The sequence below is a fragment of the Nicotiana tomentosiformis genome, chromosome 1 (assembly GCF_000390325.3).
Source record: "Nicotiana tomentosiformis chromosome 1, ASM39032v3, whole genome shotgun sequence".
In the NCBI taxonomy this organism is placed as follows: Eukaryota; Viridiplantae; Streptophyta; class Magnoliopsida; order Solanales; family Solanaceae; genus Nicotiana; species Nicotiana tomentosiformis.
The window spans coordinates 73,698,912-73,713,714 of NC_090812.1; the positions used below are offsets into that span (position 1 = coordinate 73,698,912).

Genomic DNA, 14,803 nt, shown 5'->3' on the forward strand with positions numbered 1-14,803 from the left:
ATACATATATTATACATCAGCTGACTATTTTTAATTTAAGAAATTAGGTGGACGACTAATTGGGTTAGTTATCAGCATGCTGCTTTTAAAGAGCATTTTATTATTTTTTTCTACTATGCTTTTTTTCTAATTTAGTATCGTACCACATAAAAGAACTTCTTCTTGATTATGTGTTATCACGTAGGTCCTGCCACGCAGCTTATACACATAATATATAAAATAGTATCTTCTAGCTTATTAGACTTGTAATTAGTTCAGCCTAATAAAAGGACTTTGAACCATTCCTAATTAAACAACAATATACGTAAGTGACACTTAAGCGAATGGGGAAATGTCATCTGAATCTAAAGTTCTATCCGAAATTCAGTACCCAAAAGAAGACCAATATTTCAATGCCGGCAATCGGCATTGCAGAGGCAGCACATAAATCATAATCATCAATTTAATTATAAACTACACAAAATATCTGAAAAAGACTAACCTAAGCAAGAAATGAAGATCAGCTAGTTGGAGATTATTAGTTTTCGTCAACGCCTTTTTATTGGAAATTATTAATTAACTGGTACTTTAGGGTCTTTTAAGGGACATCTGGTTGGAAAGCGTTTCGTTTATTATTTCTTTCGATAACTTATTGAATCAACATGAGCTGAACTACTACTTCTTCCCTTTGTATAATAGATAATCCTATTTGCCTAAATTTGCCACGTTGCACCTTCCCAAAGTTTAAACCCATGATATCACTTTACACTCATATAGGATTGGTAGAATTAATTAACATACTTTTAGAGACATCTAATTGCTATGTGTGCTTGATTTAATTCAACCCAGGTAAGGTATAACACATGTACGAGTTCGATCGAACCCAATAACTTTAATCCATACCTCATATTTGTCTTAAGAAGTCTACTGAATATATACAAATGATTAATTTAGAATCAAGTAACTTAAACAAAATAGCTAAAATTCTGAATCCATAAATTTTAAATTTTGGTTTCGTCTCTGATTCAACCAGATGATGAGAGATTATATTAATCTAACCGAGTTCTTGGAGCAGTTGTACAAACACTGGCTTGACATGAAACCATAAAAGGAGGGAAAAAAGCAATTTAAATTATGGCAGATTAATGTTTGTGTACTATATACTGATCCAAGAATATTCTCGAATGAAATTATTGGAGAAGGCAAGACTGTTTCTTGAAAATTCCAAAAGCGGCAATTGCAATTAATTAGTGGTTCAAGCACGCAATGCATGTAGTAACTATCACTATTCACTATATGTGGACGAAGGTAAGTATCAGCTTCCACTATAGTTTAGAGCATTTGGTTCAGATTTTCATGGAAAGATCTTACCTTCCACATTATATCTCCAACTATACTGCAATCATGAGTTAGTCAAATCAACGAAGAATTGGGAACAGATTTTCTAATCGCACTTCCAGAAAGGACAAAGAAGAACAAATCATTCAAATTAAACGACAATCATTCTTACTTTTTTTTTTTTCCCTCTGAAAAGACTGAAATTGCTAACTCTATAATTGCATACATGCCGCGTTTGCATAAAGAGATCTATAACCTAACCTCCATCTACCTTCGTGCTATTAGTCCCAAAGTAGTGTTTGACCAAGAAATATAATCTCCGGTTAAACTATTAAATTTATATTATGAAGGGTCAAATCTAGTTAAGGATAATGACTCTAGATTTTAACACTACTAGAAATTCGGCAAAAACCGATCAAGGTCGACCGACCAACTTTGGTCGGTCAAAAAACCGACTAAAGTTGGTCGGTTTTTCAAAATATTTTTTTTAATTTTTTTTTACGAAACCGATCAACTTTGGTCGGTTTTCTTTGGCGCAAAAATACGGAAAACTATTTTTGAGTCCCGCGAAATTTATGTTTCAAGAAACCGACCAACTTTGGTCGGTTTTTCAATTAAAATAAATAAAAATTAATATTTAAAAACTGACCAAAATTGGTCGATTAATTCGGCCGGTCATTTAAAAAAACCAACCAACTTTGGTCGATAATTTTACTTTTTAATAAAACCGACCAACTTTGGTCGGTTATTTTCGTGTGAAAATACAATTAAAGAGTATAAATCAAATAAAAGACAGTCTTAAAACAAAATGTACCAATGGTCTAGTGGTAGAATAGTATCCTGCCACAGTACAGACCCCGGTTCGATTTTCAGATAGTGAATTTTTTTATTACATAATTAAAATACCGACCAACTTTGGTCGGAAAAAACCGACCAACTTTGGTCGGTTTTTTTTGCAATTTTTTTTTTTGAATTTAATTGACCGACCAAAGTTGGTCGGTAATTTCCGACCAACTTTGGTCGGTATGCCTTTGCGACTACAAAAATACCGTCTACACGTAAATGGTCGCATTTTGGTCGGTTTTTGGCCATTACCGACCAACGTTGGTCGATTTTTTTGGTCGATTTTTACCGGATTTCTAGTAATGTAAGTATAAGGATGCACGATAGATGAAACTGATTTCGCATATGATTGATGACAATAAATATGAATTACTCTTGCAACAAGAACATTAAATGAGATATATCTAGCAATAAATGTCAATAAATGACATTTATGTAAATAAAAAGAATGATTCACCCGATAATGAATGGACAAGGAGAATATTCTGCCTGTCAATGGTGAATGACAGATAGATCCAAGATTTGCACGAACAATCTTTGGATCTGGTGGAAAAGTGGGGAATAATATGAACGAGAATCTTTATAAAAAGGCAGCCTTTGTGTTTTTATCCGAAAGCCAGTCTTCCTCTCAAAAGTTTTCTTATCAGAAAAATATTACATGTCCTTATCATTATCTCTTCTTCCTATATATATGAGCCCATTTTCTTAGAAAACCCTAATAGTACAAACATTAGGAATATTCATTAGAATATTTTCCTTTTTAATACTCTATTCTGACAAATTAGCTGTTACAAGTCTTATCACTAATAATCGATAATCTCGACCTTGACCCTTGTTGACATTTTGACTGCGATCTCTATTGATATCTCGACCACGACTTATATTGACATCGCGAATATTAATCTCGCTATGGCTTAGGTGAGCTCGACCGATGACATTCATTAATGTAATTTTATACTAAATATTCAAAGGGCAGATTTTTGGCCTATACAGTTAGTTCCTCCGCTTATTAAGGCCGAGGTCGGGCGGCCTTGGTGAGCGGACTTTGTTTGTCATTGTTGATGAAATTGGGCGAGCAAGTTGGGTAGCGGTGCTTTAGGCGAGATGGCAACCTGACTTTTCATAAGTTGCAAGCTTTGGGGATGCATCCACTACAACATTTTGCATATGTAGCTACAAAATACATTGTAGCTAAATATAAAAAAAATTGTAGCTAAACACTTTAGCCACAATATTTTTTTTCGTAGCATCCGTAGCAAAATGTAGCATAGCTAAAAGTTAGCTACAAACTTTATATGATCCGTGGCTAAGGACTAATACTTATTGCTATGAATATTTTCTGTGTTGTAACTATATTGATAATACTTTTTTGCTACGAAATATATACTCATAGCAAATAATCTTAGTCCTTTGCCGCGGCAAATAAACTATATAGCAATCTTTATATTGTGCCACAAGATGTTTTATTGTGGCAAAAGACTTAATTTGTTTGCCACGAAAATTCAAATCTTGTGGCTATTGTTATATATTAGTTTCGTGGTAATAGTACTTTTTTCAACTACAAGTTCTAAAATTCATAGCTATGAATTGAAGTATTTATTTGCCACAAATATTTAGGTAGCTAAGAATCCATTCACTTGCCATGAAATATATAAAATTACAGCTAAAGATTTCTTCATTTGCTACAAAAAGTGAGAATGTGTGACTATATTTTTGTTACATGATCAGATTATATATAGAGAGAGCCACGAATTTAAACTTTTATTGCCACAAATTAAAGAATTTGCTACAAGAATAACTAGTCACAATAATTTTCATAATAGCTAAAATGCCAAATATTTTAGATTCCAAAACAAATTCAAAGTCACACGTAAGCTTTTAATAACGTGGCTAAGAATAAAAAGAATTTACATTCCACAATAGGTTTCAAGTTACAAATAATTGTAAATTTCAAAGCATTCACGATGCACAATTTTTCTCCGACACCGTCTTCTTCTTTCGCTCCTCCTCGGGTCTTTAACTGCACCTTATCTTGGTCTTAACTTGTCATTGCTCTAACTCCACTAATCTATCTGTCAATGAAAAAAATACTTTTAACACCACAAAGCAAAAATAACTGATCATATACGTTTATCATGTATACCTGAGTTGAAACTTTAACACAAAGATGTAAGTTCAATTAGTACAAATATTGATAGAATTTCAAGCAGACAAAAAACATGTATTGATAAATATTTTACAAGAATTTCTAACAGATAACAAAAGGAAAAAATACAAAGCAACAAAAGAAGTAAAAAAGATAATTTTGAACACTTTTTAAACAACTTAAATTATCTTCATCCCAATTTTGTAATATTGCTTTTCTGTTCAAATTCTCAATCACTGCTTATCAAAATAAGATACAATATCTATTAAATCGCTGGAATAGTCCACAAAATTATACCCAAAAATCCAAGTGAAGTAGGTATAAAAAGATTTACAAGCCCTAAATTATAGAGATATGAGCTTACCTCTTCTGTCGGAGAATGGAGTGATGCACAAGCAAGAAAAACTGGAAAAGAGAATTACTAGGCTACGGCTACAAATGAAAAGTAAGACAGAAAATTAGGGCAAAATTAAAAAATGGGATTTTAATTGATGATCATTTAGATGAGTACAAGCACCTATATAATCCCCACTACTCACTACAAGACAAGAGAATATAACTAATTCTGACAGGGACCTAAAGTGCCCTAATTGTGATATCTTCTAGACTAAAGTATAACTATATAAACTTGTAACCTAAACTATTGAGGGACTAAAGTGTATAACTTATGAAATTATATCCTAACCCACTTAACCAATTATAACGGCTACGCATAACTCATTCAGCTCTAAGTACAACCTCCGGAAGCTATCGTCATTTCTTCTTGCATCAGTTCTCCCCTGTTGAGAAATTCCTTGTCCTCGAGGAAGAAACTTTGGAAAGCGAATCTTGAGAGCTTGGTAATCTTCCCAGGTTGCAAGATCAACCGGCAACTTCTCTCATTGGACGAGTACTTGAGCCACTGCTTTGTTTCCTTTTTTAATCAAACGCCTGTCCAAAATTTTTTGAGGTTGAGGGCAGTAAGGACTTGCTAATTCCAGCACTGGTGGGTGAGTTATGGTCTTTGGCAGCTCATGACATCGTTTCAATTGAGAAACATGAAAGGTGGGATGTATCAACAGTTGAGGAGGTAGTGAGAGTTTATAAGAAACATGTCCCACCTTCTGCAACACTTGATAAGGTCCGTAATATTTAGCTGATAATTTGGTAAAATGAGACCCTGACATAGTGACTTGCCTATAAGGATGTATCTTCAAATATACCCAGTCTCCTTCTTGAAACTGCCTGTCTGACCTGTGCTTATTTGCTTGTTCCACCATCCTTTGTTGAGCCTTTTGTAGATGATACTTGAGCAGCTGCAATTTGAATTTCCTTGTGAGTAAACTCCTGTCAACCTCTTGGGATTCTGAGTCACCAGCTACATAAGGAAGATGTAAAGGTGGTGGTTGTCCATAGAAGGATTCGTAAGGGGTGCATTGTATTGATGAATGAAAGGTGGTATTGTACCACCACTCTGCTGCTGCCAAATACTGGTACCAATCAGCTTGTGAGTCTGAAGAAAAACATCTTAAGTAGGTTTCTAGACACCTGTTCACCACCTTTGTTTGCCCATCTGTTTGAGGGTGATAGGCTGTTGAAGTGTTCAAAGTCACTCCCATCATGGACAGTAGTTCTTGCCAAAATTTGCTTGTAAAGACTGGGTTTCGATCACACACAATGTCTTCAGGTATCCCATGTAGCTTGTAGATGTTATCCATAAACAGTCTTGCTATATCAGTGGCATAATAAGGGTGAGACAATCATACGAAGTGTGCATACTTAGTGAGCCTATCGACCACTACCCAAATCACTAATTTCCCTTTGGATTTTGGTAGACCTTCTATGAAATCCATACTTATGCTACACCATACGGCTACAGGTATTTTAAGTAGTTACAGTAACCCAGGGTATGGTGCATTGTCATATTTGTGCCTTTGGCATATGTCACAGCCCTTGATCAACTTTTGTACCTCTTCTCTCATTCCCTTCCAATAGAAAAGTGCAGCTATTTTTCTATAAGTGTTATCAGATCCAGAATGTCCCCCTACTGGTGTGCTATGCCAGAGTTGCAAGATCTCTTTTCTGAGTTCAGTGTTAGATCCCACTACCAACCTACCATTTTTCCTTAATTGTCCATGTAAAAATGCATAACCCTTACTATTAGTTCCTTTCCCCTTTAAAGACTGAATCAACTCCTTCAGAGTAGTGTCTTCTTCCCAACTATTCTTGATCATATCTAGTAGCTCAGATTTAACATTTGTGAGAGTCATGGCTGTTAGTTCCACTGATGGGAGTCTGGACAAGGCATCATCTGCCTTGTTTTCTTTTCCTTTCTTGTATTCTATCTCAAAATCAAATTGCATCAGTTTTATTATCCACTTGAGTTGATTCCCTGTATATAATATCTGCTCTAATAGGAACTTAAGTGTCTTTTGATCTGTCTTGACAATAAAAGGTCTAATGATCAAGTATTGAGACTATTTACTGACAGCCATTACTAATGCTAGTAATTCCTTATCATAAATGGATAGTGATAAATATTGCTTAGACAGACCCTTACTAAAATATGCAATGGGTTGCTTCTCTTACATGAGTACTGCCCCAATTCCTACATCACAAGCATCAGTTTCTACTACAAAGATAGATGAAAAATCTGGTAAGGCTAGAATTGGGGTTGTGATTAAGGCTTCCTTCAACTGTTCAAATGAAACTTTAGCTTCCTCAGACCATCTGAACCCATCCTTCCTCAGTAGGTCAGTTAAGGGTTCGCTAATGATGCCATATCCTTGGATGAACCTTCTGTAATATCCTGCTAGGCCTAGGAAGCCCCTCAAGTGTGACACAGTTTTTGGCTCTGGCCAAGATTGCACAAATTCAATCTTCTTTGGATCAGTTGAGACACTATCAGCTGAGATATAATATCCTAAGTATTCCACTCTCCTAGTTGCAAACACACACTTGCTTCTTTTTGCTAGTAGCTGGTGTTGAACTAGTAGATCAAAGGTAATTTTCAAATGCACCACATGGTCAACCAAGCTCTTACTGTAAATCAGGTTATCATCAAAGAAGACAAGGATGAACTTCCTGAGATACCTTTGGAAATTATGGTTCATTAGTCCTTGAAAACTAGAGGGAGCATTAGTTAGCTCAAAAGATATTACTAAGTACTCATAATGTCCAGAATGAGTTTTAAAAGCCGTCTTGGCTATGTCTGCAGGAGCCATTTTTATCTGGTGATACCCTGCTCTTAAATCTATTTTGGAATAGATTTGTGATCCCCCTAACTCATCCAGTAATTCTTCAATAATGGGAATAGGGAGCTTTATCTTTGATTGTCTGTTTGTTCAAGGCCATGTAGTCTACACATAACCTTCAGGACCCATCTTTTTTCTCTTCCAAGACCATAGGAGAAGCATAGGGGCTTGAACTGTGTTAAATGACTCCTTGTTTTAGCATTTCCTAAATCATCTTCTCAATAACATCCTTCTATATAGGAGAATATCTGTAAGGGCTGGCATTTGCAGGTGCCCTTCCTTCTAACAAAGGAATGTGATTATCAAAGACACCTTTAGAAGGGGGTAGTTATGTAGGTTCCCCAAAGATCTTGCTATATTCTGTCAGCACTGCCTTAATCTCAGCAGGTTCCTCTGCAGCTTGACTCCCATTATTTGGATTTTCAGCATCTTCTCCCCCCTTCACTCTCACCATAAAGAATTGAAAGTCCTGTCTAGTTAGCTTCTCTAATGTTTTTGCTTGCACAACCTTGAAACTTGGTTGTATACCTTGGAGCCTCAACAGTTTCCCTTGATACTCAAATTTCATTAACAACTTCCTGAAATTGAATTTAACATCTTCCAATGGATATAGCCATTGTATGCCTAACACCTAATCACATTTTTCAATAGGAAATACTAGAAAATCATCCTGGAAAATTGCTCCTTGCATCAACCATCCAAACCCTTTGCACATCTGCTCAGTGTGAACCTCCTTTCCATCATCTACTTGAACCAGTTGTGGTCTTATTTTATATATCTCACATTCTAACCTCCTTGTTGTATCCTCATCTATGAAATTGTGAGTGGAGCCACAATCTATAAAGACCTCAATAGGTTTTTGTTTAGTGAATCCTCTGAGCCTTAATGTTTTGTAGCCCAAGGTTCCATTCAAGGCCTGAAGAGATATGGAACAATTCTCCAAAGGCTCTTCCAACACTTCTTCAGGTTCTCCTGCAACAACTTCCCTATCTTCTTCTGTTTCCACACCTTCTTTTTGGTCATCTAAAACTTCTAATTCCATGGAATACAAGTGTCTTTTTGCCTTGCAGTTATGACCGTGGGTGAAATTCTCATCACAAAAGAAGCGGATTCCTTGAGCCCTTTTCTCATCCATCTCTGTAGGTGTTATCCTTCTCCTCTTATTATCCAACTTGGCAACTGGTGGTTTTTTTAAAGTGTTATTGTTAGGTTTCTGTGTAGAGCTGGACTGGTGTCCCATTGAGTTCCTGATCATAGAAGGCCTTGTTGATGTACCCCTGATGGCTCGATTTTGTGCAACAAAACTTACTTCCTGCAGCCTAGCTAAGTAATAGGCTTGTGGCAAGGTGCCGGGATTGCCTACTCTTATTGCATTGTTGATCTCAGGCTTGAGGTTGTTCAAGAATATACTGATTGCATGTTCCACAAATAAATTAAGCCTGGTCATCACACTATTGAAGGCCTTCTGGTATTCCTTGACAGAACTGGTGTGTTTAACATTCATTAGCTCTGTTATTGGGTCAGAGTACTCAGCTCCAAAGCTATCACAAAGGGACCATAGGTATTCATCCCATGTAGGCAATGACATCTGCCCTCTACTCCTTATATACCCAAGGTGCCATTGTAATGCATCACCTTCAAAGTGAAGTGACACCAATTTCATCTTTTGCTGAATGAAGACTTCTTCATCAGCAAAAAACTGTTCTACCTTATACAACTATGTTCTTAAATCTTCTCAATTAAATTTAGGAAACTCAACTTTAGTGTATTTGGTATAAGGCAGATTTGGTAAGGAAACATTGTAGTTTGTCTGAGGTGCTTGGTGATGAGTGGTTGTGGGATGTGGCTGATAGTGAATAGGGGTAGGTACATAAGGGACTTGGTAATATAGTGGAGGTGGTACATGGGTGTTTTGATGGATGTAGGCAGGTGGGAAGGGAGTGTGCGAGTGATAAAGATTATAAGCAAGGTCCATGCCTATCATTGTTCCCTGGTTACAAGGTGGTATGGGAGGGCCATGCCTCACAGGTAACTGGGGAATATAAGGAATAGGCTGTTGAGGTAGGTTAGATCTGAAATGTGGAGACTGCAAGCTTCCAAAGTTCTGGTTTTGGTGTTGGTGAGATGGTGGTGTTAATATTGATCTGTTGACAGGGTTAGGCATTTGGGAGATGGGATTTAGGGATGTTTGGATGTTTGAAGTTGTCACTGCTGAGCTCGAGTCAGCATGAGTGACTTGCGAATGAAAAGAACCCAAAGCCTGGGTGTTAGCAACAATACTGGCAAGAATGGAATGTACTCCACATGGTTGCCTCCTGTTGTGGGAGTCACCAGATCTGCTAGCTCGAAGGATTTGTCATTGGATGAATATAGCTCACTTCCATTGTACGTTAGTTCCTTATCTCTTTCTGGTCTTTTTCTGTCACGACCCCAAATTCCCTCCGTAGGATGTCGTGATGGTACCTAGTCTCTAAGACTAGGTAAGCCTATCAATGCGGAATAATAATAAATATCTGAAATAAATAAACTACAATTCAAACAATTTCAACTCCCAAAACCCGGTAGAAATAAGTTACAAGCTTCTAAGAATTTATTCTCAATGTCTCTATATGTCAAGGTCTAAATAAAATATAAGGAAACAACATAAAATGATAGAAGGGGACTCCGGAGTCTGCGGACGCTGGCAGATATACCTCGAAGTCTCCGTGCGCAAGTAACTCACTGACGTCTAGGTTGGTAAAATGTACCTGGATCTGCACAAAAGATGTGCAGAAGCATAGTATAAGTACACCACAGCGGTACCCAGTAAGTGCCAAGCCTAACCTCGGTAGAGTAGTGACGAGGTCAGGTGAGGCCCAACTGGAATATAATAATGGCATGGTAAAATGTTTATCAATGTAGTAAAATAAAATGACATTGGAAATGAATCAAATAGTATGTCACATTTAATGACATTAAATAATTACAAATAATATCTCGTGGAATCAAAACAGAATTTCCTTCAACTTTATGAAAATCACAACAATTAATCGAAAACAACTATGGCCATAAATCAATATCAACAAGGGCACTCACGAGGTACCGCCTCGTAGTCCCAAATCATAAATAAATTCACAATATCTCATTTTCTTATATCACCGCGGGAGCCTTCACAATTTATTTAAAGAAAACATTTTTTTTTCCGAAATAGCATCCCGCGTTTTAGCCACTCTTATCACACCGCATGACTTCTAGTAGTTCCCCTACTAGCCACGCGTATCAAGCCACCCTTATCTCACCGCATGTGTTTCAACACCCAGACCTTATACCACCGCATGCGTATCAATATCACAATATATCACAATTTGCACCACAAGTGCTCAAATAATTTAACTTGCCAAAATAATTCAATAACAATATTTTTCTACAATAAAGAGTTCACGGCTCCCTCACAATGAGTATAAAAAAAATATTCAGGAGTAATAATTTAGAAAAATAATATTTGAAAATCTTTACTACGTTGCTTCAATATCAAGTTTAAAAATGTCAAATACTTCATATTAATAATATTTAATTTAAAGAAAATCAACCTTCAAATAATGCACAGAATAAAAGAAACCAAGTTTCAACTAAACAGGTAAAACAATTAGTAGGAAAAGATCGAACAAATTTGAAGTATATATATCATATCATTGATGAAGAATATAACAAGATAAAATAATTTAATAAATGCGCAACAACGATCTACACAATTTAAAAATATAATCTTTTACATTTAGCCCGTGTACACACTCGTCACCTCGTGTACACGACTTTCAACACATTTCAATAATCACATTCATATTAATTCTAGGGGAAATTTCCCCCACACAAGGTTAGACAAGTCACTTACCTCGACTTGCTCCAATTTAACTAAGTATTATGCTTTTTTCTAGAATTTCTGACTCCGATCGACCCGTATCTAGTCATAATTAATTCGATACAGTCAACAAAAATTATAGTAATCAATTTCATAAGAAAATATTACGTTTTCATTAAAATCCGAAATTAGCTCAAAATTTGCCTGTGGGGTCCACATCTCGAAATCCAGCGAAACTTACAAAATCTGATAACCCATTCAATTACGAGTCCACCCATACCAATTTTACCAAAATCCGATAACAACTCGACCTCCAAATCTTAAATTTTCGTTTCTATGAGATTTTCTAAAATTTTCCAAATTTCAATCTCAAAACACTAATTAAATGGTGAAATCAATGATATATTCGTGTATATTGACTAAATCCGAGTTAGAATCACTTACCCCAATGTTTTTCCTTGAAAACATATCAAATATCGCTTCTGCTCAAGCTCCAAGTTGTTAAAAATGGCGAAATGGACGAAGCCTCCCTGTTTTTATAACTTACAGATCTGTCCAGGGTGACCTCGATCTTGGGGTCCAATCATGGAGTCCGATCATGGGGAGTCCGATCATGGAGTCCGATCATGGGCTGCCTCGATCATGGGCTGCCTCGATTTGTAAGGGACCTCGATTTGTTATGGACCTCGATTTGTAAGGGACCTCGATTTGTCATGGACCTCGATTTGTAAGGGACCTCGATTTTGTCAGGGACCTCGATTTGTAAGGGACCTCGATTTGTCATGGACCTCGATTTGTAAGGGACCTCGATTTGTCATGGACCTCGATTTGTTAGGGACCTCGATTTTATAAGGGACCTCGATTTTGTAAGGGACCTCGATTTGTCATGGACCTCGATTTGTCAGGGACCTCAATTTTGTCAGGGACCTCGATTTTGACAGGGAGTTCGATTTTGACAGTAGCCCGATTTTGACAGCATTTCCAGCAGAAAAATTAGAGTAGCTAAGTCCCACTTTTGATTCGTTAACCATCTGAAACTCACCCGAGACCCTCGGGACCTCAACCCAAAACACCAAAAAATCCTAAAATATCATACGAACCTGTTTGAAACCTCAAATCATCTCAAACAATGCTAAAATCATGAATCATGCTCCAATTCAATCTTAATAAAACTTAGAATTTCCAACTTCTACATTCGATGTCGAAACCTCTCAAATCAAGTCCGATTGACTTCAAATTTTTGCACACAAGTCATAAATGACATAACGGAGCTATGAAAATTTTCAGAACTGAATTCCGAGCCCGATATCAAAAAGTCAACTCCCCGGTCAAACTTCCAAACTTTAAATTCCTATTTTAGCCACTTCAAGCCTAATTTTACTATGGACTTCCAAATAAAATTCCGATCACGGTCCTAAGTCCAAAATCACCATACGGAGCTATTGGAATCATCAAAACTCTATTCCGGGGTTATTTGCACATAATTCGACATCCGGTCACTATTTGAACTTAATCTTTAAATTTTTCATCAAAATTCCATATCTCGGGCTAGGGACCTCGGAATTTGATTCCGGGCATACGCCCAAGTCCCAAATCACGATACAGACCTACTGGAGCTGTCGAAATACTGATCCGAGTCCATTTGCTCAAAATATTGACCAAAGTCAACTCAAATGAGTTTTAAACATCTAATTCACATTTTAATCCATTTTTCACCTGAAAACTTTCCGAATTTAAAGATGGTAATGATTCGAGTAATGGTAAATAGTGCTTAGATCACATAATTAATCATTAAATTTAAAGATGACATTTTGGGTCATCACATTCTCCACCTCTAAAACAAACGTTCGTCCTCGAACGGAGTTAGAAAAAGTACCTGAGCTGGTGAATAAGTGTGGATAACAGCTGCGTAAATCATGCTCGACCTACCAAGTTGCCTCCTCGATCGGATGACCCCTCCACTGAACCTTTACGGAAACAATGTTCTTTGACCTCAGCTTTCGAACCTACCTATCTAAAATAGTCATTGGTTCCTCAACGTAAGATAGATCCTTGCCCAACTGAACCGAACTGAAGTCTAACACATGAGACGGATCGTCGTGATATTTCTGAAGCATAGAAACATGGAATACCGGATGAACCGCAGAAAGACTAGGTGGTAGTGCAAGTCTGTAAGCCACCTCTCCAACTCTCTCAAGAATCTCAAAAGGCCCAATATACCTAGGGCTCAACTTGCCCTTCTTCCCGAACCTCATCACACCCTTCATCGGCGATACCGGGAGCAATACCCGCTCACCAACCATGAATGCAACATCACGAACCTTCCGATCCGCATAACGTTTCTGTCTAGATTGGGTTGTACGAAGTCGATCCTGAATCAACTTAACCTTTTCTAGGTCATCCTGAACCAAGTCTATACCCAAAAGTCTAGCCTCGCCTGGTTCGAACCAACCCACTGGAGACCGGCACCGCCTACCATACAAGGGCTCATACGGAGCCATCTGAATGCTTCACTGGTAACTGTTGTTGTAAGCAAACTCCGCAAGTGGTAAGAACTGATCCCAAACACCCCCAAAATCTATTACACACACACGAAGCATATCCTCCAGTATCTGAATAGTGCGTTCGAACTGCCCGTCCGTTTGAGGGTGAAATGCTGTACTCAACTCTACCCGAGTACCTAACTCACACTGTACTGCCCTCCAAAACCGTGAGGTAAACTGCGTACCCTAATTATAGATGATAGATACCGGTACGCCGTGAAGTCTGACAATCTCACGAATATATACCCGAGCTAGCTGCTCAGAAGAGTAAGTAGTAATCACAGGAATGAAATGAGCTGACTTGGTCAATCTATCCACAATCACTCAAACTACATCGAACTTCCTCCGAGTCCGTGGGAGCCCAACAACGAAATCCATAGTGATCTGCTCCCATTTCCATTATAGAATCTCTAACTTCTAAAATAATCCACCCGATCGCTGATGCTCATATTTCACTTGTTGACAATTTAGACACCGAGCTACATACTCCACTATGTCTTTCTTCATCCGCCTCCACCAATAGTGTTGTCTCAAATCCTAATACACTTTTGCAGTACCCAGATGAATGGAGTATTGCGAACTGTGAGCCTCATAGAAAATCAAGTCGCACAAACCATCTACATTTGGCACACATAGCTTGCCCTGCATCCGTAATTCATCTTCATCTCCAATAGTGACTTCCTTGGCATCGCCGTGCTGAACTGTGTCCTTAAGGACAAGCAGATGGGGGTCATCATAATGACGTTCCCTGATACGGTCATAAAGAGAAGACTGAGAAACCACATAAGCCAAAACTCGACTCGGCTCGAAAACATCCAATCTGACAAATTGGTTAGCCAAGGCCTGAATATCCAAGGCTAAAGGCCTCTCTGCTACCGGTAAA

General features: G+C 37.5%; 1 long non-coding RNA gene across 1 annotated transcript; it reads right to left on the reverse strand.

Annotated features, from left to right (window-relative positions):
• Positions 1 to 4,051: 4,051 nt before the first annotated feature.
• Positions 4,052 to 4,778, reverse strand: LOC117274532 (uncharacterized). The gene is made up of 2 exons (XR_004504644.2): positions 4,671 to 4,778; positions 4,052 to 4,232 (listed from the first exon to the last, which is right to left on the reverse strand). It is a non-coding gene; the product is annotated as an uncharacterized lncRNA (long non-coding RNA).
• Positions 4,779 to 14,803: the final 10,025 nt, after the last annotated feature.